Below are 25,802 nucleotides of genomic sequence, written 5' to 3'. Positions count from 1 at the left end.
GTCGGTCGTCAACACCCCCAGCTCCCCCAGGGACGAGTCCATCACCTCTAGAATATCATCCATCCATCTTGCCCTTGGTCGGCCCCTCTTCCTTTTGCCCTCCACTCTCCCCAGCATCAGCGTCTTCTCCAGGGTGTCCTGTCTTCTCATTATGTGGCCAAAGTATTTCAGTTTTGCCTTTAATATCATTCCCTCCAGTGAGCAGTCTGGCTTGATTTCCTGGAGGATGGACTGGTTTGACCTTCTGGCAGTCCAAGGCACTCTCAGGATTCTCCTCCAACACCACAGTTCCAAAGCATCGATCTTCCTTCTCTCAGCCTTCCTTATGGTCCAGCTCTCGCAGCCATATGTTACTACGGGGAACACCATTGCTTTAACTATGCGGACCTTTGTTGTCAGTGTGATGTCTCTGCTCTTAACTATTTTATCGAGATTTCTCATTGCTCTTCTCCCAAGGATTAAGCGTCTTCTGATTTCCTGACTGCAGTCAGCACCTGCAGTAATCTTTGCACCTAGGAATACAAAGTCTTTCACTGCTTCTACATTTTCTCCCTCTATTTGCCAGTTATCAATTAAGCTGGTTGCCATCATCTTGGTTTTTTTGAGGTTTAGCTGCAAGCCAGCTTTTGCACTTTCTTCTTTCACCTTCATCATAAGGCTCCTCAGTTCCTCTTCACTTTCAGCCATCAAAGTGTATCATCTGCATATCTGAGATTGTTAATGTTTCTTCCAGAGATTTTAACTCCAGCCTTGGATTCCTCAAGACCAGCTTGTCGCATGATGTGTTCTGCGTACAAGTTGAATAGGTAGGGTGAGAGTATACAGCCCTGCCATACTCCTTTCCCAATCTTAAACCAGTCCTTTGTTCCGTGGTCTGTTCTTACTGTTGCTACTTGGTCGTTATACAGATTCTTCAGGAGGCAGACAAGATGACTTGGTATCCCCATACCACGAAGAACTTGCCACAATTTGTTATGGTCCACACAGTCAAAGGCTTTAGAATAGTCAACAAAACAGAAATAGATGTTCCTGTGAGATGATGGGATCTACCAACCCTCTCCCAGCTCAAGCAATTTTCGTTTGGTACCCCGCTATCCAACTCAAGGACAAAGAAAGGCCTTGCGAAACTGACTTAGCGGGGTTCTTTTCATCTCTCTCCTGGAACTGATTCGTTGGAGAACCACAACTAATTCTCACGGCTGCTTGGACCAAAAGCCCACTTTGTTTTGCCAAGGTGTCTGCCGGTGTGAAAACTTCAACGTGGGCTCAAGGCAGCCTCAAAGCATCTCCCAAGGCTGGAATCCGGCTGAAAAGTGAGGCTGTCTTTCTGCAACCCCCCCACTCATCTTTTGGAACCAGAACTGGAAAAAATACGAGCCGCTTCAGCTTTTTGGTTATTTTTGACTTGGTATCCCCGAAGACAAGAAGGAGCAGTTATGGACACAGGGAAGCTGGTTCCCCAAAATTAGAGTGTCCTCTAGTGTCTCAGACCAATGGTGTAAAATCCATTGATGACCACAGTGATCTTGTCTTCTCCACCCTGGTGGCCACCACGCATACCATGGGGGCAAAGAACCACCTCAGGAAACATTAAAAAGACCCCCAAGGGTGGCCAGCTACTCCATCACAGACCTTGCCAACAAAAACACCAGTTGGGATGGGTGGGTGGGAAGGAGAAATCAGGAAGATTGCTCTGGCAGACACTGCACATTGGATTGTTTCTTTTTGTCTGTTCTCGGTCCAGAAACAGCACCACTGAAATCAAATTAACCACAGAAAGAAGAATCAGGGAGGGGGGTCTCCAACACAGCTCCCAAAAAGTCGTGACTTCTTTGGCCAACGGCTTTCCTGTCCTGAAACGGTACTAGGGAAACAGAAGGGCCGTGTCTCATTCAATGCGCTGGTGGAACCCCTTTGATGCCCTCTCCTTCTCTAAACCACTTATTGTCGCTCCTGAAACTTTCATAACAGGAAATCATAACCTTTCCAATCTTGCTATTTTGCTGGGTTCCCACCCCTACCCCCACCCCATTTTTTACATCCAGGGCCCTTCCTGGAGGTCCTTCTGGACGTGTTATGAGAGAGGCGGCTAAATGGAAGGAAACGGAACCCTTGTTCGGGAGCGCTGGGGGTCGCCCCCTCTTCCCTGCATAGAAATGGGGCTGGATGGGGAGTTCAAAGAGGTAATGAGAAGAGAGGAAAAGGAAGATGTGAACGGTGTTCGGGGCGAGGGAAGGGCGAGCTGGCATTGTTCAAAGCCATCCCGGAGGAGAAGCGGCCTTTGGCACCTGTCGAAGGGCCGGGCAGCGCGGGCCTGTCACCGAGAGAAGGAAATGGGAAGGCGAGTCGAACAAAGGCGCAGAAAGAGCCGGAGAGCGTGCCAATGACTGGAAGGTGGGACTTTGCAGCACTTTTGGGGGCTCTTAGCTGTGCAAGGCCTGCTGGGTGCCGAAGTGAGGTTGCAAAGAATTCCCGAGCTGGGAGTTTTCCAACCTTGCAAACAGAGGACAGGGGAAGAGCACAAATGCTGGCACCCATGCCGTTGCAGGGAATTAGATGCGCGGCCTGGGCCGTGCATCTAATTCCCTGCAAAGGCATGGGTAGCTACCTGTGGCCCTTTGAGAACTATGATGTTCAGCCTGCAGGAACCCTTCAAATTGTCCCCCAGGGTAGCTTTGAATACGGCCAAAGAGGCTTTTTTTATTTTCTGTCGTTACGATTGCAGCTACATCTCTCCCTTTCTGCCGGGAGCTTAAGTTGCCTTTTATCCCAACAACAACCCTGCGGGGCTGGTGGGACTGCGAGAGAGTAGTCTAGCTGGCCTTAAATCACCCAGGGTACAGCAGGGACCTGAACTGGAGATCCTGCCGCCTAAATCCAGCTCTTTTCCCCCACCGCTACACAATTTAATGCACGACAGAAGTGAATCGTGTTAACCAGTGTTTTTTTTTTTCAATTAATGAAATCAAATGGACTTGCGTTTGCGTGCTACCCCCTGGGCCTGCAAGGGAAAGGGAAAATGCACATGAGGGCAGGAAATTGTGCTAAACTCAGAGCACTTGCCAGCATTTGCCAGCACGGCCAGATCAGTTGCTGTTTAATGTTTAAGAGAAGCATGCATTTTCTGCAAACATCTGAATGTGGAATTGATGCAGGGGTTCTCCATTGTGCATCACAAAGTATGATAAACCCCCCACTATCTGCCTACATCTGCCAGCCTGGCACGGTATTTCTTGTGAGCAGGCACCCAGGGGTAATAGTACGTGGGAAAGACCTTGGAAGACGGGGTGAAGAGACGCTGCCAAGGGAACGCTCAGGTAAGAGACAGCATAGCTGGATAGTTGGCAGGCAAGAGGCTCAGAAGGGACCCTGCCTAGTTTCTCAGGCTGTAAAGGAGATGCAGGGGGAGGATTGTACTTTCATACTTGCAAGATTGATGTCAGCCTCACGGGTAAAGCAGATAGGATTCACAACCAGATGAACTAATTCCACTTTATTGTAAAGTAGAATTGACAAAACCTTGCAAGTATGAAAGTGCAATTCTCCCTTCCTCCCCACCGGAGAGAGTTGGGAACTTTTACTGAAGCCAGAGAGAAGAACCTGGGCACTTTCAAAGCAGGCCTTAAAGTTGTTTTTTTAATAAATCTCTGCCTTTCTACTCTGTGCTTAATTCTCAGCACATCTGCCCTGGAAACAAGAGAAATCCCTGTTTGCTCCCTCCCCAAGGCACTGTGAGCTGGAAGCAACAACCAAGCAAAGGTTGGCTTATAAGCCCCACCAATAATCAGGGACCCGTGCTGAAGAGGCAAGCCTTTTAATTCTAAAGTCAACTGAAAAGAGGCTTGCTTCTTCAGCATGGATGGGCATATTGAACAAACTCACTCACCTGTGGCTTGTCCAGACCTTCCATCAAAAGCAGGAGTGATGACCCTGAACACTATTTCTGACTTTCTCTAATATTTGGCCCCTGCCTTGACACACGCGCATGCACACACCCTTTTCTATAGAGATACACAGGGTTGACCTTTCCCAGGCACCGTCCTTCCCATTGCCATTGTTCTCTGCACCACGCAGATGTTTGGCATATTAGGTGCAAAGCAATTTCATTCCCCTCCTGTGCAACACCTGAGTGTTAGGCACACAAGACAGGAGGAAGGTGGCAGCCTGATGCACACAACAATTTTGTGCTACCCTCCAAATGACTCCACACCACTCATAAGTGCCCATACTTATAACATTTGATACGGCTTCAGTTCGGATGATTCAGCTGGGCAGGAGGGGGGCCTTAAGGCCTTCTCTATATGCTCAGAGGCAGCCTTGTAGATACCCAGAGCTACGTCAGACTTCATAGGTCAAGACCAACACCTGAATCATGCGGAGAAACCGTGACAACCCTTACAGCTCCTATACCATACGGGTTGTTGCATTTTGTACCAGTTGAAGCTTTGGGGGGGCGGGGTGTACAAGGGCAGTCTGTCAGCCTTGCGAGGTGGAGCAGAGAAGAAGCACACCCAGAGGAGCTGGCTGTAACTTCCTTGTAAGGTGACATTAGCAGAATCTTGCTATCTGCAAAATCTGGGCCAGGGGCAGCCGTGACTAAGAGGGCTTTTACACAGATCCGTTCTGTGTGCCCGCTGCAACCGTTCCTGGACCAGGAGGCCCTACGCGTGGTCACTCATGCTCGGTCGCCTCCCACCCGGATTGCTGCAGTGGGTTCCACATGGGGCTGCCCTTGAAGACTGCTCAGAAGCTCCAGCTGGTCCAGAATGCAGCAACGCAGTAGTAATAGTAGCCTCCACTGTAGGAACCGCCCTGGCTTTCAGGAGGTTCCAGCTGCAATTCAAGGCGCTGGTCACCTGCATGGAACAGGGCTGGGCTCTCTGTGGGATCACCTGTGGATTTCTGCCCATCCCACAAGGCCTGAGAAGGTGGGCATGCTCCAGGACCCTTCTATCCAATATAGCATCTGAAGAGACCCAGCAGATGCGTCTTCTCTCTAGCAGTGCCTGTCCTGTGGAACACCATACAGATAGTCCTCGCTTAACAACGGTAATCGGGACCAGAAACTCTGTCACTAAGTGATGCAGTCGTAAAGCGCAACATCACATGGTCACCATTTGCGACCTCCTGACGGCTTCCCCACTGAGTTTGCTTGTGGGAAGCTGGCAGGGAAGATCACAAACGGCGATCACGTGGCCGTGGGATGCTGTGACCATTGTCACTGTGAGCCAGTCACCAAGCGCCCAGATCCATGTGACTGCAGGGATGCTGTGATGGCCACAACTATAAGGACCCGTTGTAAGTACCGCTCGTTCAGCATGTCGTAACTTCGAACAGTTGCTGAATGAGCGGTCATTAAGTGAGGACTACCTGTATCCCGGAGATGTGAATGGCCTCAAATCTGCTAGCCTTTGGTCCTTCCCACAGCAGTGGGCCAAGACGGTGGGTGAATCAGTGTTAGGGGAAGTGATCAGGGCCGCAAGTAGGGGGGGGCAACCGGGGCATGTGCCCCGGGCGCTGCGCTGGTGGGGCGCCAAAATTTATTGATTGATTGATTGATTGATCAAATTTAGCCACTGCAGGGGGGCGTCAAAATGAGTGCTGGGGGGGGCACCAAAATGGGCGCAGAATCCATGTTTGCCCCAGGTGACACAGAGCCTAGTTGCGGCCCTGGAAGTGATCATGTGGATTATGAGATATCCCAAGAGTGATGTTTCATGGCAAGTGGGCAGTGAATGAATGAAAAAAAAAATTCTAATAATAGCAGTATTACATCTGTGTGTGTGTGTGTGTGTGTGTGCGCGCGTGTGTTTACAAGAAAGACAATAAGTATGATAAGATCTAAAAATAATTAAGAATAAAAATACTTAAATAAATCAAAATAAAATGCTATTTTAGAAATTCTAAACCTAAGTGTGGCACATCGTACAGATGGTAGCACAAAACTGGGCAACCTGGAGTATATTTTTGAGTCCCTGTCTGAAAGAAGTAACATTAAATAGAAATCACAGTCCTTACTGGGTTGTTTCTTCAAGGTCACATATGTAAAGGTCTGTCTAGGGTCCTTATATAGTATAACAGCACATGGCTTAGAGTTTCTATTGAGCCATCACCACATGGACGTAATCAAAGGTACACAGGGGTACCCTTAGAACGTCCAAAAGGGACTGCTCAGGGCAAAGCGTGCCCCCTGGCTAAGTTCAACTGAAAAAATTAAACATAGCTTCCAGTTCTACCCAGTTATCTGGCCTTTGTATTTCCCTTCCCACAACAGTGCTAATCAACTGGCGTCTATAACACTAAACTTGCCTTTTGCAAAATGATTAAAGATTAATCCGTTTCTTCATCAGGGGCGTTGGCAGAGGGGGTCAAAAAGGGTCAAGATGCTGGCTGTGACTGTGCCACTTTTATGTGTTGCGATGCGCCTAGAAAAGCAGCAGGCTTTGACCGCACAGCCTGGAGTTTTTGACAGACCCCCTGCCCATGCAGATGCCCCTGATGAAAATGCAGCTACTAACAAGCTTTGTCATGTCTTTAATTTCCATTCTCAAGCTTTAAATCTAGACACTGGGATTTTCCCCTATGAAATTGCAATCAATGTGACTCTCACTATTAGAAATTGTGAAGCCAGTGGAGCAGAGGCCTCTCAGGGTCAGTATGTAAGTCAAGTAGGAGAGGATTTGCACCAGAATTGGAAATCTACAGTTGAACTGCAGATCCTAACCAGCAAGGCAATGGTAAGAAATTGTGGCTTTTCATCTCCCTACTCTTAATCTATAAAGCATCCTCCCACACTGCTGCTGTCCAATACAGCTAAGAAAACAAATGGTTTGTTAAATAAATAAATCCAGAGTTCTCACTCGAGGCACAAATGATCAGGTTCAAATTATCCTACTTTGGACACATTATGCAAAGATCCAGCTCTCTGGAGAAGGCTCCGATGCTGGGAAAGGTGGAAGGAAAGAGAGGAAGAGGAGGACCAGCAGAAGGTGGATGGACTCGGTTGCAGCGGTGATGGGGGTGCCGTTGGAAGAGCTGAAGGACCAAGTTGGGACAGATCTTCCTGGAAAAGATTCATCAATGTGGTCTTTAAGAGATGAAATTTACTTGAATCAATCAATGGAAAGGCCAGTTCCCTTCGAGAAGTCTCTAACGTTAGGAAAGGTGGAAGGAAAGAGCAGAAGAGGAGGACCAGCAGAAGGTGGATGGACTCGGTTATGGTGGAGATGGGTGCACCATTGGAAGACCTGAAGGACCAGGTTGAGGACAGATCATCCCACAGAAAGTCTACCTATGTGGTCAATAAGAGTCAACACTGACTTGATGGCGCATATCAATCAATCAGTGCAAAGATGGACCTCCTTTTGGGAAGTCCATAATTCTGGGAAAGGTGGAAGGAAAGAGAAGAAGAAAATGACCAGCAGAAGGTGGATGGACTCAGTTATGGTGGAGATGGGGGCACTGTTGGAAGACCTGAAGGACCAGGTTGGGGGCAGATTCTCCTGGACAAAGTCCATCTATATGGCCACTAAGAGTCGACCCCAATTTGATGGCACGTAATCATAATTTTAATGATCAATAAAGTTGAAACAAATAAAACGATATAAAATAATGAAAAGTTGGGGGAGTCTTGCATATCCTCAAGAGTAAAAAAAAAAAAAAGCAGGTTATTTCATCCCCCCAGCTCCCCTTTAACAGTCTCAAATTTACCTTTCTTTTTGTCTGGAAGAGATTAACAATGGAAGAGATCTAGTAATAGAAATGTGACAAATAAATAAATAAATTTCTATCTTAAACACCTTCCAATTTATGTCTGACCACAGGTTTCCCACATACTCTCATGCATCAAAAGGGAATCGTAGGATCATGAATCCTAACATTGGAAAAAGACCACAAAGGATCATGAATCCACTAGAGCAGGGTTCCTCGACCTCAGCGACTTACAGATGTGTGGACTTCAACTCCCAGAATTCCCCCAGCCAGCAGGCTGGCTGGGGGAATTCTGGGAGTTGAAGTCCACACATCTGTAAGTCGCTGAGGTCGAGGAACCCTGCACTAGAGCATCTTTGACAGATGACCTCCAGCCTCTGCTTGAGACCCCTTAGTGACAGAGAATTCCCCACTCCTTGTGGCAGCCTGTTCCACTGGCTCTATGTGGTCAGGAAGTTCCTCCTGATGTCTAGCCTGAATCTCCTTCTTTGCCATTTTAACCCCCTTCTTCTGGTTCTGCCCTCCGGGGCAAAAAAAGAATAAGTCCCTTCTGTGTGTGACAGCCCTTCAGATATTCAACAATTCCCATCAAAACTTCTTAACTTTTAGGTCATATTTGACTAATAAAATGCTTCTGTTCTTTGGTCAACACTTCTGTGTTTTTATCTTGCCAGTCACGGACTATAATTAAATAAAAATCCTGTTCTCATTGTATCTTCCCTCGGGCATCTCTTTTACGGACTAAACATGCCCAACCCTTAACTGTTCCTTGCAGGGTTTGGTTTTTAGACCCTTCCCCATCTTCGTAATCCTCCTCTGAACTTGCCCCAGTTGGTCACTGTCCTTTCTGGTGCCCAGATCTGGACAGTTTGTTCCAAGCAGGGTCTAATCAGGAGAAAGAAAAGGGGACATTCACTTCCAAGGTCTTAAACTCAGCGCTCCTGTTAATGCATCCCACATTTTACAAACGCACACTTTGCAGATATGATTAATCCTACCCGATGTGAATGTATTAAACGGGATCAAAACGTATGTGCCTGTGCAGACAAATACATAGACGCACAGTGACACCCATCACACATGAAAGAGATGTCTGTGCAAGCACATGCTCAAAGTATTCCTTAAAAAAAAAATTAAGACTATCATCAAGCAAAATCTTTACGGAGCTCCCCAATTTTATTTTATTTTTAAACGCCGCAAGCGCTCCAACTTTGAGCCCAGCGTGAACGGAACCTCAAAACACTTTCCAAATTGCAAATCACAACAGAGAGATCAGATGGAGTTTGCAGCCCAAGAAAGAGAAGTTAATTCAGGGCAGCCCCTCAGATGAAAGGTCTCCCTCCTAGGCAGAGATTCACCTGCAACCCTGAAGAAAACACCTGGCAGGTACGGTACCTTCTCCCGGAAGATAGGATCAAGCGCCTCAAGGCAAAGCAAGGGAGACAGACGCTGCGCGATTCACAACATGCGTCCCGAAGCTGATGTGCAACAGGGCGCAGGATGCTTGAGAAAACCCTGCAGGGAAATTTCCTGGAGGTATTTACATAGATGTCTCCAACCCCCCCCCCCCCAAAACACAGGAAGAGCCAGCCAGCCAGCCAGCCAGCACGCACACACACACACACACTGGAAGCGGGTTGAATTCACACATCAGTTCTCCCAGGTGGGACCTGCTGAGCATCTCAGAGCAAGAATTCAAGCAGGAATGCAAAGAGATGTCCTTAAGTCTTTTTGAGCAGGGCAGAACATAGGCCTCATGGCATGGTAGCGGTGGGATTCAGACATTTATTTTGTGCGTGTTTGTGCGTTTTCATGGCCCCCAGTCATAAAAATCTATCTGCTCCATCACACCGATACTAAAAGCCATACAACCAGCAGCCTTAAAAAAACCTGAACGCCCTCAAAGGGCTGGCCAAATACAGATTTCAAGCCGTAATTCCCTCCTGGCTTGAATTAAAGTGGGCTTCTCAAACCCAACACAGAATCTTGTTCTCAGGATTTGTTTCTCTTATGATCTGCCTCAAAAACGTCCTTTTCCTAGCAGGTTATAGCCCCTCACGCAAGACTCCCGCCATGAAGATGCTGCCTTGTTTTAAAGCTGAAAATATCTGGCCCCGGAGCCACAATTCAAATGCTAGCGGAGGAAGAGGGCCCGAAGCACCGTCTGGTTCGGCCTTGGACCTCGTGAATGATGTCACTTGAGGTGGCGCGAAACAAAAAAGACCTTGTTGGCTGCAAGGCGCCTGGTGGTGCCCTGAAACGGATCTTTTTCCAGCTTCGCCTCGCACAAGGGAGTCTGTTTGGAGACCAAGAGGGGGTGGGGGTGAAAGCAAAAAAAATATATAAAAATAAAAAATGCATCCCCGAGAAGGTTACCTGCTTGGCCTCGCATTATGAAGCAGGTACGTGTGGCTGGTTGCAAAATCCCAACCGAATCTGGAGGGCGTCATGTTGGAGAAGCACCCCTACCTTTATGGCATCCAGATTAGAAAGGAGCAAAGATGTCCCTTAAAGAGGCGGAGCTTCGATCATGCCGTCACAATGGCCATCTTGACTCTTTTGACCACACCTTGCAGACACCCCCTGCAGGCTCCAGGTGACTCAAGTTAGTAAGCCAAGCTTTATGTCCTGAGCAGAATATCCAGCAGCTACTAGGCACACTGGTTGATGAAGGAGAAAACATTTGCCAGGGCCATGAGGTCTACCTTGCACATCAGGACAGGCTGAGTCCCCAGCATCTGTCACTGAAGAGTCCCATTAACAGGTGCTGTGAAAGTGCCAGCAGGCCAGCCAGCCATAGAGGGAACAGACAGGCCAACGGCTCTTTTTCCTTCAAATCCAAATCCAAATCCAATCCAGATCCAGATCAACTCCCAGTGATCAGAGTTGTCATCTAATCTCAGAAATTCAAAAACGGCATCCTGGAAAAAGGAAATAACGAACTGTTTTTTTAAAAAACTTCTGAGACTAGACAACAACTCTGTTTTGGTTTTGTTCTTTGGATGGCCTCTGATTCAAGTACTGGTTCTATTTAGCTCCTTTGAGCTGAACCCAATTCCTGGTGATCTCCTGATGCTTCCGTGTGGCTTGTTTCTCATCAGTGGGGAGGGCATTTACCACTGTCTCTTGGAGATTTCCAGCCTAGCCTACAATCCTGGCATTTCCTGGTGGTCTCCCATCCAAGGACAAGCTAGATTTAGGCTGTTAAGACGACCCAGTTCACCCCCAGATTACATTTCTTTGGCCAAAGTGTAATTCCAGCAGAGAGGCACAAATCTGTCAGCTGGAGAAGAGATCCACCCAAGAGGACCAGCAGAAACACAACCAGTTGTCAAATGCCCAAATCGTGATCACGTGACTGGGGGACGCCGTGACGGTCGTAAGTGTGAGGACTGGTCGCAAGTCGTTTTTTTCAGCACTGTGGTAAGCACCATCACTAAACAAATGTTTAGTGTTTCGGTGTTGAAATTTAGTGTTTTTTCAGCACCGTCACTAAACAAATGGTCATTAAGCAAAGACTACCTCTATATAGTATGTGCATATATAAAGGAAAGAAACCCTATCAAGTTAACATTTCATTTCATTAACCAAAGCCAGTGTTTCTTGAAGTGTGATCCCAGGACCCCTGGGGGTCCTCCAAGAACCTCTCAGGGGTCCACAAAATGAAAATTACTTGCCAAATATTGAAGGCATCTGTAAAAATTTAAAAGAATGTCACTCTTCATTACTATTTTTTACTTCTTATAAAGGCTTTTTTTCACAAAAAATACTTCATTTATGTTAATATCGAATGGGCTTCATATTATTTTTACATGATTCAATCAATAAATATTCTACAAATGTGTCAGTTTTCATTTTTAATATGGTAAATACCGATAAATCTAGCCCCTACAAACCAGGACTCTTCTGGGGGTCCTCCATGATTTTTAAAAGTGGAAAGGGGCCCTGAGAGCAAAACGTTTAAGAAACACTGCTATAACCGCAGGCTATGAATAAAAAAATTGCTGCCGCTTTTGAAACAAATGGATATTGGTCATTTAATAAGAATATATTCAATCTCCTTGGAGTTTATCGGAGCCAAGAGAGCGTCTGTTAGCTCTGATTGCCAATATGCAACCTTAGCAACTTTCAGAGGCGTGGACTTCAACTCCCAGAATTCCCCAGCCAGCTGAGCTGGCTGGGGAATTCTGGGAGTTGAAGTCCACGCCTCTGAAAGTTGCTAAGGTTGAGAAACACTGTGTGTGAAGGGTCCCAACCCATAGTCTTCATACTCTTTGGGCCCAGAGGGGAGAGAAACTAAATGTCCAAAACTTCCTGGCTGGGAGGAATTTGGGAAAGAAACAAACAAATATGGTTTACAGGCTGCACCTTCTTTAAACGTTTGCGTGCTGGAAATAGCCAAAATTGCTTCAGTCTTCTGCTTTTGTTTGTGTATGTGATTTGTTGTGGCCCTCACAGTCAGTGTGAATCAGCCCTGAGTTCACTACAGGACGTGTTGTAATGGTATCTAGAGCTGCATTTCCAAGCTTGGTTCCAGGGCAGTATAATATTCTTCAGCAGAGTTTCCAGGGCAGTGTTTCTCAACCTTGGGCACTTTAAGACGGGTGGACTTCAACTCCCAGAATTCCCCAACCAGCTTAGCTGGCTGGGGAATTCTGGGAGTTTTAAGTCCACCCGTCTTAAAGTGGCCAAGTTTGAAAAACACTGATTTAGAAGGATGCATGAAACAGAGGCAAGCTCTATCTTCAAGCAGATACATAATCTTCGTCCGGAAGGTTGGCATACTGACCAGCTGCCACCTGGCTGGGGAATTCTGGGAGTTGAAGTCCACCCGTCTTAAAGTGGCCAAGTTTGAAAAACACTGATTTAGAAGGATGCATGAAACAGAGGCAAGCTCTATCTTCAAGCAGATACATAATCTTCGTCCGGAAGGTTGGCATACTGACCAGCTGCCACCTGGCTGGGGAATTCTGGGAGTTGAAGTCCACCCATCTTAAAGTGGCCAAGTCTGAAAAACACTGGCTTAGAAGGATGCTTGAAACAGACTCAACCTCCATCTTTGAGCAGATACGTACCCAATCTTCGTACGGAAGGTTGGCATGCTGACCAGCTGCCACCCTAGTAGGGGGACCCTCTACATGGACCAGGGAGAAGAGTCTTCTACGTGGGGCGTACCAAATCTTATCAAAGTCATTGGAGAGCATACTACCACTGCATTTTATTTGCTAAGGTGAGAGCTTTCCTGCCGTTCCCTCCCCTGGTTCCAGCCGGGTGGAATTTCAGCCTCAGCAAAAATCAGATCAAATCACAAAAGAGAGAAAGAAAGAATGGGTAATAATCCTTGTGTGTCATCATCGCTCCGGCCAACAATGAAAGGTCAGTTCCTGTGCGGGAGAGAAAGCCACCGTCATTTCAATAGCTGGAACTAGGTGGAACGCAACTCCCAGCTTATGAGTCAAACAGAAGCAATGCAAGGTCCGAGCAGTGGGTTGCCCTTCGGTGTCTTAATGAACTGGAAAACGAAGCAGGAAATGAACTGGTCGGTCCTAGAGGCCAAAATAATGCTGTTCCAAAACCTCTCTAAATTTTCCACCGGCGGGTGGAAACCTAATTTCTTGGCCACGGCAACTGATGAATTAAGAGTCCCTTTGGCCAAGGGTGATGCTCGCAAGGGTGCTGAATCCAGATTTACTCGGGAGTGAGTCCAAGAACAGCTGTAATATATTTACTGTATCCATTAAGGTCCAGGTTTAAGCCAGTTCAAAGGCATTTCGGAAGAAGCTTTTAAAAGGTTCTGGAGAGGAGCCAGGAACTTTTTCCAGGGGAGGTGGGTTAGGGAAATGTTTGAAATTCTTCACCCTTTTCCAAATGTTTCTTTGAATCCTTCTGCTCATGTTTGGGAATGGCCCCATCGTGTTTGCAATCAGCTCCCTTTCCTCTCCAGAATTCCAACGTTGGCTTGGAAAGCAAACGAGGGCCAAGAAATTGCACCCCGCTCTCCGAAAGGGCATTACTGTTAGAAATTTGAAGCAGGGTTTGAATGCTGAGGAATGCCCCAAGCGAAACCAAAGCATGGACCACATCACCCAGAAACATTTATTGATGAGCTTCAGATCCTGATATTTCTCCAGGCGTTCACGGCGAAGCGCAGAATGGACCAAATGCTTCTCCCACCCATTTTTCCCAACAACAACCCTGTGAGGTTGGCTGGGCTGAGAGAGAGGGACTGGCCCAGGTCCCCCAAGGACCTTCCGTATCTGAACAGGGTCCAGATCCTTCGGCACCTTCCCCACGACTCCATGCTGGCCCTCCAAGGCAGTGTTTCTCAACCGTGGTGACTTGAAGATGTGTGGACTTCAACTCCCAGGATTCCCCAGCCAGCATGGCTGGCTGGGGAATTCTGGGAGTTGAAGTCCATGCATCTCCAAGTTGCCAAGGGTGAGAATCACTGCCCCAAGGTCATCAGCCTTCCTGCCTTTATATATCTATATTTATATAGACTTCTATATCGCTGTCCATTTTTCTACAACAAGCCTGCAAGGTAGGCTTGGCTGAGATGGTGGGTCTGGCCCAAAATCCCCAGAGAGAACTTCTGTGGCTCAGGTGGGACTAGAACCCGGGTCTCCCCACTCCATCCAGCCCCTTAACCAGTTCAACCTGCTCGGGCAGATCACAAATCTGTGCTCACCCCCAGAGAGATCAAGTTATTACTGGTCTGGATTCAAGCAGCTTAATGCTTGATGATGCAGCCCGGGGAAGGATTCACACATTTGGGCCATCATGTCAAATCTTATTTTGGCATGATGCATGAGCAAGGCTGTTTGGGCTGGTGGGAGTCTCCATCTTCTGGAAATGCCCCCAACCGGTGGATCCCTTTGGATCAGCAGAGCAAAGGGCTGCACGCAAGTCAGTGTTGACAGCAAGATTAAGTTACCATCGCATTGCAAAAGCGCAAAACATAGGAAGGAATTTGCTACGCCAGTTTATTGGGCAAAACTCTGCTGAACTGTCGGGGTGGGGGGGCTCTCTGAGATGACCTTGGCTGCCCTGGAAAGGCGAAACACAGTTCCACACACTCTGCTTGTGGGTGTCTGTGTGTCAAAAAAGTCAAGATGGCATCCATAACCTTGAAATGTTAAAAGGTGCAGGGTTTCAGTCCCATGGCCGCGTCCACCCTCTTAAGGTTTTTGACTCTCTGCGGACAGCAGTAGGTTTTCCTGGTGGCCTCCCATCCAAGTACTATCGCAGCATTTGGTTCCTAGTACTTGGATGGGAGACCACCAGGAAAGGCTGCTAGGAAGTCAGAAAAACACAATGAAAAAAGCCTATCTTGTTGCTAAGAAAAACACACAAGAGGTGTTACCAGAAGGTGAACTCAACCCAAGAGCTTTATTGACACAGCTCAGATGGCAGCAGACAGGTGACCTTGGCTCGGCTCAGAAAGCTAAGCAGGGATTGGATTTGGTTAGGACTTGGAAGGGAGGCCACTAGGAAATTCAGGGCTGTACATCAGGCGGAGAAGTCCAAAAATATCCTAGAAGAAAGAGATGGCAAACCACACCCGTACCGTTGCTAAGAAAAATACAGGGAAGTTTCCATAATATGACCGTTACAGTCTGAGTCAGACTTCAAGGGAGTGTTTATCTCTTTTTTTAACTTCCTAAATAAGTATTTTGAAGCATGAAAATGGCTCAGCTTTCAAGGACAAACCGCACTCTCATTCAGAGAGTTGAATACCTGAATGAGAGGGTTTTATTCCTCTAGTGCAGTGTTTCTCAACCGTGGCAACTTGAAGACGTGTGGACTTCAACTCCCAGAATTCCCCAGCCAGCACAGCTGTGCTGGCTGGGGAATTCTGGGAGTTGAAGTCCACACGTCTTCAAGTTGCCACAGTTGAGAAACACTGCTGTGGTATCTAATCCAGTATAGCAGTGGGCAAGAACACTAATTGTGGGCACTATTTATGATAGTGACTGAGATCTAGACTTCCCTGCAATTGTCAAACTACACATCTGGATTTCTAACGGGCACGATGCCCGCTCCAGATCTTCCAGCGAAGGAGAGAGAACAGAAAACAGAAGATAACCATCGTACCAGGAATAAATACAGGGCCATGATGTAACTTCGGTACCCGGGAGTTGAGACAGATGTGGCTGACGAAAGCCAAAGACCCCTCCGAAGTTGGAAGTGTATAAAAACGCGGTTCTCGTAAAAAGAGGAAAACGGTCACCGTCCTGCCCTCCAAACCGTGGACTGACGTCGGTAGGAAAAAACCTAACGAAATTCCCCCGTTCCAAAGTCACTGCCTGCGACGAGAGCAATTTTGTGTGCGTGCGATTTTGTCTCTAGCCCAAAGGGGTCTTTTGACACAGTACAAGAAATGGATGCCCCGTTTAGAGGCTGGAAAAGTGATTTATACGTCAACGGGCAACGAATCCTTTGAGAGGTGGCTGTGAAAAGGAGGAACAGAAAAGCATGAGAGGGAGGAGGAGGGGGGGAAGAAATGAAGGAAGAGAAAGAGGAGGAGGAGAAGGAGGAGAGGAAGAAATGAAGGAAGAGAAAGAGAAGGAGGAGGGGAAGGAGAGGAAGAAATGAAGGAAGAGAAGGAGAAGAAATGAAGGAAGAGAAGAAGGGGAAGGAGAAGGAGAAGGAATGAAGGCGAAGGAGAAGGGTTGACAAAACAGGAGGGACAGATGGCAAAGAAAGTGACTGAAGTCTATTCTTAAACTCAGGATTTTAGGAGAGAGCTGGCAGAAGGCCAATTAAAAGCTGCAATTATACTTGTAATTACAGTACAGGGTTTTGTTTGTGTGTCCTTAACTATTTTCTTGTTATGTAAAGCTCTTCTCTTCTCTTCCCTTTTGTTTTTGTGTTTGGTAAATTGTTCATTTTTAACTTACGTTATTTTATGTATGTCTGAAAATGGATCAATAAAAGTAGTTGGCTTTGGGGGGGAAAAAGCTGCAATTATTTTTGCATTTCCCATTTATATACCCCGTCCTTGGTCAAAAAGACAACATGCAGCCAAAGACGTGGTTGGGAATACATACAGGTAGTCCTCGCTTAACAATCGTTCAGTTAGTGATAGTTCGGACTTATGACAGTACTGAAAAAAAATGACTTACAACCAGTCCTCACACTTACGACCATCACAGCTTCTCCACACTCACGTGATCAAGATTTGAGCACTTGGCAACCAGTTCACATTTATGACTGTGGCAGTGTCTCGTGGTCACGTGATCACCATTTTCGACATTCCTGGCCAGCTTCTGGCAAGCAAAATCTGGGGAACTGCATGATTCACTTAATGACCATGTGGTTCACTTAATGACCACCACAAAAGGTCATAAAATTGGGTCAGATTCACTTAATGACCACTTTGCTGAGCAACCAAAATTCTGGTCCCAATTGTGGTTGTTAAGCGAGGACTATCTGTACTGGCTACTTTTGCACAATGTTAAGGTTAACAAGGTCTGTGAACCCAGGAAAAGGTTGTATAGTCTTGGAAGACATGACAGCCTCTTGGGAGATGTGAGATATATAGGACATGAAACCAATTAATACCAAAATATCTTCACTCTCTGACAGGGAGCACTTCGTGTGTCTAACATTTAATGCAAACCCTCAAAATCCAATGTTGCATTTCCAGGTCATCCCACGAACCAAAATGAGCAAATCTTTGGAACCCTCCACTTCTCCAAATTTTGCCATGCAACAATTATCTGGATAATTTGCAAAACGACCTTGGGGTGACGATCATTCCAACCGACACAATTGCGCTGAAGGAACTGTTCCCAAGAGTGCAGAAACGGGGCCACACTGCCAGTGAAAAGGCATCGGCTGGGGGAAACCGCGCACAGCGATGTGCACAAGCTTCAGGACAAACTCTGAAAACGTTATCAGAATTTACAGACTGGCGAACGCGAGTAACCGGGGTGGGGAGGGCAGGGCGGGAATGGCCTCGGCTGATTTGTAGCTGAAGACACCCAGAAATACCAAATGAACGCATTTGGCCCTCTGCCCCCTTCCGCATTCCTTCTCCAAAAGGAAGCAAATCCAGAGCCCTGGGCTGGGCTGCCCAGCATCATGATAAGCAGGGAGGACCCTCCCACACACAACAAAACCCATGCACCAGAGCCCACTACGACACCCTTCAACCCCCCTCCAGGCTCAACTTTTCTGGGCCTCGACCTAGGAAAAGCAAGCAAGGGCCAGGGATGGACGGGGGACCATGACGCACACACCACGCACTGTCCCTTGCTCGAAGGGGCTTCAGCCACAACTATCCTTTCCCGCATCATTAGCAGGCGGCATCTGCCCTTGTGCCAGTTGGTGAATTAATCCGCAAGGCCTCTGCAGGCCCCCCCAGGGAAACTGCCTCTTTCCTCCCCTTCCTCTTTTGGAGAACTTGCAAAAGTTTGCAAATGTTTCCTTTGGACGAGGTCTTCCCTTCATCAGCTGCTAGAAAAATGTGGAGTCCCTGGTCCCTCTCTTTCTGGAAATTTAGCACCTCCTTCTGCATTCCTCAAGCCTGGATTGACAATCCACCCCCCCTGCACCCCACCCCCAAAGCCAGCCAGAGCCTGGCCTGGCCTCCTTTTGTTCCTCCTACCAATTTAAATCTGCCCAGCCTGGTTCTTGCATGAGCATCCCTCTTGCTGGGCTTGGCAGAAAAGCACAATGGGGCTTTATCCCATTACAGTTCTTAATTAATAAGGTACTTGTAATTTGCCTTTCCTGGAACCTGCATCTTCATGACCACCCTGTCTCCCCCCCACCTCCAGTTAAAAGTGCCCATCAGTCTAACCCAGTGTTTCTCAACCTTGGCAACTTGAAGATGGATGGACTTCAACTCCCAGAATTCCCCGGCCAGAATTCCAGGAGTTGAAGTCCACCTATCTTAAAGATGCTGAGGTTGGGAAACACTGCCCTAGATAAAAATCAGCATCTTGGCTGATCTTACCAAAAGTGAGCAGGGCTGAACCTGATGACTGCTCGGATGAGAGACCACTAGGAGATGCCCAGGCTGTAGGGAAGAAGTGGAGACAAAACAAAACAAGCATTCTCAAAGGGCAAAGGGCAACTCACTTTTGTCCTGCTGCCAAGAGAACCAAACAATTACGTACATGGAGTCACAAGGAGTCGGCTTCACCTCAAGGGATGTTTTATTTACATTCCTTGCGTTTTTAATTTACTCACGCTCAGCAAAAGCCTTTGTCCCACGTGGCCTCCATCCACCGCAGGGCCTGCCAACCACAGTCCTTAGAATGAAGAGCAGGTGCAAAATATATCTGAACCCAGCAGTGATTCACCACCCAGACGAAACAAACTTCAAAAGCAATTCCGTGTCCTGGATCACTGGCATGCGCCATCACTCCAGAAGATCCTGGTCCCTCTTCTGTCCCATTCCATGTCTCCCTGGGCCTTCAACTGGGCGCAAACAGACGTTATAAGCTCCCCCCCCGAACGGCTGGTGGCAATTTTAATTAGCTTTAGATCTCTTGACACCCAGTCCACATTTGCAAGATCCAGGAACACAGCAAGGTGTCCATCTTTCTCATGCCACAGCCTTCTCCATTAACATCCCAGGCTTTGACCCCACTGCAAAACTCTCTGCTTTGCCCGGGGATGGCCTGGCCTTTCAGCTCCCGTGCGCACTTACAATCTTCTTTTGCAAAACCAGGACTTTCTTCCCCGCTGCAGGATGAGACGGCTGTAGCCAATGAGGAACACGGGTGTCTTTATCTGAAGTCCACAATTGGCCCATTGAAAGCTAATCTGGGGAATCCGGCGTGCTTTTTGCAGTTCTGCAACCCTTCCGGAGTTGTTACATTAGAGCTGGAAAAGAAAGCTGTCCTTCTCCCCTCTGTGATGCACTCTGCGCCACCAAGAAAAAGCATGGGGGGTATATAACGCCCGTCCATTGTTTCTCAGCTGCCAGCCCCAAATGCCAAGCTAGCTTTCCATCTGACCTTCCCATGCAGGGAAGGTGGGGGCTGGGGGCCAGGAAGCTTGCGCCAACGTGCGTCAATCAACTTGCAGGATACCAAGATGACTTATGGAGTAACACAGGACCAAGGAAGGGAAGAATCTCTTTCTTTGCTGCATTTTTTCTTGGGGGGGGGGGATTTGATGCCATCTGTAGGGGGAGCCACCTCCAATGCCCACCACCCTTTTTCTTCCCTCCTCTGGCCATGCTTCCCACATGCATCTGGGCCTCCCACATGGCACTGCGCCTGCCATGGCGCCATGCCCAAGTCATCTTTGCAGATCAGCTGGCCATTTTTTCTCCAGAGACCGCCCGGGGGGGGGCAGTTTCTCAATGTTAAGAATTGCTTTTCTCTCCCCTCCCTGTTAAGACGACAAATCCCATTTGTGCCTCGGTACCTTTGCACTAGGCCCCAGGTATCACTATCACCACCACCACCACCACCACCACCACCATCACTGACTAGCCATGAAAAGAAATGCAGCACTGCAAAGATGGAGCAGGACATGTGGTGCCATTAGGAGAGTGATGCCAGCCTTCCCTTAACGGCCAGATAGAGAAGCTGCTCGCCTTTGGCGACTACCCGCATTGGCCCTGGCGAGTACCGTCCTACCACCGGCAGGGAGGATTTGGGGAATGGAATCACGGAATCACACTTCCTCTCCTTTCCTTCCCTTCTCACTTTAGCTACGCTTTTCTCTATTAACTAGCCATCACGGATCTCTCTGAAAAGGCTCAGCAGAATTTAATAATGGTTCTGTTAAAATAAGTAATAAAATGGGACTCTTTATTGTCTGTCCAGTCCTGAAGCTGAACTTCCTGTCAGTTCCCCCCCCCCTCCAGATGCAGGGCCAGGATACAGCTGCTGGGGTTTAAAGCTCCCCATTTGCATCCAGGCCAATGCACATCTGTGTGGAATATTGACGCCTGTCCATCTGCTTCAGAGCATCTGTGGTGGCCCAACAAAAGAAGCTAAAAGTCTCTGTCACCGGAAACAGTCGAGGGGTTAACTGTTTCTTCCTGCAAACAGCAGAGGAAATAACTTGGCAGAATAACATCAGTTCTATTGTCCGGCATGGGAGGGAGGCGCTTGTGAAGGTCCCCAGAAGGGATTTCGCCAAGATTCCTCGTTGGGAAGACTTCACCTGAGATCCTCCATAGTTATCTAAAGTGGAGGAACCTTCTTGCCTAAAGACAAGCAATCTGGTCTACTCGTCCGCCTTCCTCCAGACCTGGTGGACGTCAACTCCCAACAAAGGGATCCGACAGGTCCAAAGGAAGCAGGCGGGGAAAAGAAACTGAGCCACTTTGGGTAACATAAAGTCCACCCTGGAGGAGGAGGAGGAGGAGGAGGAGGAGGAGGAGGAGGAGGAGGAGATGGTGGAAAAAGAGAAGGGGAAGGGGAAGGGGAAGGAGGATAGATGAGGAGGAGGAGTAGAGGAGAAGGAGAAGGAGAGAAGGAGAAGGAGAAGAGAAGGAGAGAAGGAGAGAAGGAGAAGAGAAGGAGAAGAGAAGGAGAGAAGGAGAGAAGGAGAAGAGAAGGAGAAGAGAAGGAGAGAAGGAGAAGGAGAAGAGATGGAGAAGAGAAGCAGAGAAGGAGGATAGATGAGGAGAAAGAGAAGGAGCATAGATGAGGAGGAGGAGGAGGAGGAGGAGTTAGACAAGGAAGAGACAGAGGAGGAGGAGAGATAGACAAAGAGGAGGAGGAAGAGGAGAGGAAAAAGAAAAAGCTGCTTTTTCAAACCTACTGTAGCTACCAGGCCTCCATGACAGACCTTTTGGTTTAGCTGCTAAGCTCTGATGGAATCTTCACAAATATTCACAACTCTGGAAACACTTTTTTTAAAATAAACAAATACCTTGAAAGGAGCTGGAAATGCATAGGGAGGCCTGAAGCGAATGGGACGAGCAGCAGCCCAAGGGGAAGAGCAGACCGGGCCACTTTATGGCTGAATGGCAGGATTAAGCCAAGCCACAGCTGGGTTCAGGACAGTCTGGAGAGGCGTCAAGAAAGGTCAAGATGGAGGGTACACCCCCATGATCAAAGTCCCACCCCCTTTTTCTTTGTAGAATTTTATTAAATATTTTTTTAAGAGAAGATAAACTAATAAAAAGTGAGAAAAAGGAAAGAAGAAAGAAATCAAAAAGAAAGCTAGAAGTGCAAGGAAGGGGGAGATGCACCCTGCCAACAACCCGGTGGGCTCACTGAGTAAGTTATCCCTAAGTGGGGTAACAATGCACTAAGCCAGAACTAGACAAACCATGATGGCTTAGTGTAATGTGCAACACCCACAATGTAGGACAGTGGTATGTGTGTGGCAAGGGTGATACCTCCACATGAGCAGTAAAATCCAGAGTACATTAGATCTGCAAGAACCATTTCAGGGGCAAGCTTGCTAGGATAACACCCTTGTCTGTCTGCACTGTATGATTTTCTTCACCCCAAATTGGACTCGGGGCAACCTGCTTGAGAAAGTGCAAAGAACACTTAGATTTGCACACTTCTGATTAGCTCACGAGTTGATCCCAAAGATCCGGTGCTCTCCAAGCCAGCCCATCAAGAGACTTCATTTGTTGATACCAACAAAGTTTGAACCTTTGGGAAGAACCCTGTGCCCCTTCCCAGATGGCCCACCCGATTCTTTGGGCACGAGTCTCCCATACAGTCCTGGGATTTCCTTGTGGTCTCCCATCCAAGTACTAACCAAGCCTCACTCTGCTCAGCTTCGCAAAATAAACTGGGGGTGGGAGGGAGAATATACAAAAAGAGAAAGTAAAAATCTCCATCCAGACTTTGGTGGCTTCACAGAAGCATATCTCCAGTTTCCTTAACAACATAGAAGAAAGAGGCTTGCTGTTGCCTCTTTGGGACTTTTTTTCCCCTTCCCATTCTAACATCCTGTCCTGGGATCTCCTAGTGGTCTCCTATCCAAATACTGCCCAGCTCTAACCTGCTCAGCTTTTCGAGCTCAGCCAAGTTTGGTTGGCTGCGACCTCCTCCTTTTTCCAATGTCCATGCATGGACCAGGAGAAGAGAAAGAAAGAGAGCAATGAAAAAGCTGAGCCTGCACAGCCCAGATCCGTATGAATTTGCACAGACCAGCCTAGCTGATTTCTTAAACTTGTTTAAACTCTCTTACAGGGGTCTGAGAGAGGTGCGCCACCTTGTGGTGTCTGGTAGAGGTAGCAGTTGTTCATCAACAGCACCACAATTTTGCCCCGAATCTTGTATTAAGGAAAAGCTCCAGGTATCTGTAGCTGCATCAGAATTTAATGGCGGAATTCCACACTACTTTGCACAAACATGGGTTTTTTCCCCCTAACATGAGAGAGCTAACCCTAAGCCTAGCAAACTTGAGCCTCAAAGATGAATTTATTTACTATTTATTTATTAACAAGAGTTATAAGGCCACCCAACCCAAACAGTGGGACTCTGGGCGGCGTCCAGCATAAAAACAATAAACCAAAACAACAACAACACCCCAAACTACATAACATTAAATATCTAAAATATATAAGTATAAACTACAAAATTAGATACACAATTAAATACCAAACATCTGCAATATACTGTATAAATAAAAAATGGCAACCAAGCAATGTAACAGAACAGAATCGATGTTTACCACCAAGACATTCATTTTCTCCTGCAATCAAAATTTAAAGCACAAAGCAATCATCAGCAAAAGGCAATTGGAAAAAAAGAGATGATGATGACGCTATAGATTAAAAACTTGTATGCCACCCGACCCTCAACAACCCTGAGTGGCTCACCACAACCACAATAAAATCGATAAAATGTAAAGATAAAAGATAGCGAGCGTGATGAAGCAAGGGGTCTTAAGATCGCAACACTGCGAAGTTCGTGCCTACAAAAATGGATCATTGTGGAAAAGATCCTCTCTCTTCCCCACCAGGAATATAACTTTTGGCAGGCTCACTTGGGAAAGAGGATCTTAAGTCTGGCAAATGAAGCAAAACTTGCCAATTTTTTTCAGACCAGTGGCTGCACTCCGCTCTCTCCTGGCACCTCTGGGGTGGCGCGGATGGTGCCAGCTGCCTTGTAGAAACAGGCTGGGCTGAATTTTTTGGGGTTTTGTTACTGTGTCTAAATGTTATTCCATTTTGCGCCTTAACTACTCCCTTCCAACAAGGGGGGGGGGAATCAGTGGTGTTTTCAAAGAATGCAAACAGCGAATGCCTCTGTCAAACACACGGAACCTCTTTTACCCCTTAAAATTCACAAACCTTCTCCAGAATGGGGGAAAAATAAGGCACTGAAAACTTGGCTGTTTTCCCAGGCTCTTTTAGCACTGATGCTGAGTGGGATCATTATTTATCCTTGAGCGCTGGTGGGTTGTGATCAAATCAAATCAAATCTTTATTACGGTCATAGACCAGCATAAGGAAGGCGGGGTACCGTCATTAAAAGAGCATAGGGAATACATTAAGAGTAAAACTAAAAGTCTCAACCATTATGGAAAGCTAGAAGGTATAAAAGATACAGTCGAAGAATAAAAAACTAAATATGTATAAAAAGCGAGCATCTGAAAGAAGGGGTAGGAGCATTAGATGGGTATGGGGGGCATAAAAGGTTAGCATGTGGAAGAGTTTATCTGTCCTGGTGGGCTTGTGAATTTTAAACCTGTAACCTGCCCAGGGTCTGTCTGATTGATTGATTGAATGAATGTATACAGGTAGTCCTCGCTTAGCAACCGTTTGTTTAACGACCATTCAAAGTTACAACAACGACGCTGATAAAAGTGACTTATGACCGGTCTGCAACTTACAACCATTGTAGCATCCCTGCGTCGTGTGATCAAAATTCAGGCATTTGGAACTTACAACAATTGCAACATCCTGGGGTCATGTGATTGCCATTTGTGACCTTCCCAGCAGGCTCCCAGCAAGCAAAATCAATCAGGGAAGCCGGATTCGCTTAAAGACTGCATGATTCACTTAACGACCATGATGCGCTTAATGACTGCAGCAAAAAGGTCCTAAAATCTGGCAAGTCTCACTTAATGACCGCATCACTTAGCAACAGACGTTCCGGTCCCAATTGTGGTCATTAAGCAAGGACCACCCATCTCAAGTACATGGCTCTGGGCATCTAACAAATACTAAAAATAGTAAAAACATACACACACAAAAAAAGTCAAACACAGAAATTACAAAACACATCAATCTGCACAACCAGGAAACGGGTCCCGGTGTGCACCCAGGGCCCCGCTGGGGTGAAACGGGCAACTCCGTCCATCCTATCAACCAATGATCAATCAATAAAATCTGGGGAGGTTGGCCTTCTCCACTGGGGGACTCTAGGGCCCATAAATGGGGTGGAATGGGGACAGCCACTTGCAGACAGCATCTTCTCCACTTTTGTGAGACAGAGGGGGAGAGAGAGAGAGACCCCCTCAGGTTGGGACTATACCAGTCAGAGGGAACTGTACCAGACCTCGCCAAGGAAGCAGATAATGACAACAACAGAGTCAGCAGCCTCTGCTTCATTTTAAACAACCTTTATGGCAGTGTTGCTCAACCTTAGCAACTTTAAGCTGTGTGGACTTCGACTCCCAGAATTCCCCAGCCAGCCTTGCTGGCTGGGGAATTCTGGGAGTCGAAGTCCACACAGCTTAAAGTTGCTAAGGTTGAGCAACACCGCTTTATGATCTGTTCCCTTTCCCCGGCCTCTGATTAAACAGGATAGAAAACAGCCCTTGATTCTGGAAATGCTGGAAACACAGTTCGCCTGGTCCTCCGCACAAACTTAGCAGGGCTCTGCTAAACAGGCCTTGCAAATGTCAGTCCTCTAGAGTAAACAGTGTGGAGGACAAAGAGGAGTGCTGGAGAGACGCAAGGCGGCCTTTGCAGGCTTCCTCCCCTCTGCCCTCACGCACCTCCCAGATGCGCAACCCAGCATCAATCCAGGGGAGGCTTTCTACAGACGCCGAGGGTGGCCTCTCTGCACACCACACCTCCTTTCCACACCCCCAGCCCCTACCCAGCCCTGTTAACTTCAGTGCTGAATTTGGGGTCCGGTGCAAACTTTCTTACGCTTTAAAACCAGTTAAATGGTTTACAGCAGTGTTTTTCAAAACTT

At 47.4% G+C, this 25,802-nt stretch overlaps 1 protein-coding gene across 1 annotated transcript in view; it reads right to left on the bottom strand.

Annotated features, from left to right (window-relative positions):
• Positions 1–19,135, bottom strand: part of GJC2 (gap junction protein gamma 2) — a 32,799-nt gene extending 13,664 nt beyond the window's left edge. The window contains exon 1 of the mRNA XM_063303286.1: positions 18,910–19,135. The gene's annotated coding sequence lies outside the window, so the exon portion shown is untranslated. The remainder of the gene's footprint in view (positions 1–18,909) is intronic.
• Positions 19,136–25,802: the final 6,667 nt, after the last annotated feature.

The sequence above is a fragment of the Candoia aspera genome, chromosome 4 (genome assembly GCF_035149785.1).
Source record: "Candoia aspera isolate rCanAsp1 chromosome 4, rCanAsp1.hap2, whole genome shotgun sequence".
Classification (NCBI taxonomy): domain Eukaryota; kingdom Metazoa; phylum Chordata; class Lepidosauria; order Squamata; family Boidae; genus Candoia; species Candoia aspera.
This window is presented reverse-complemented; position numbering and strand designations above follow the sequence as displayed.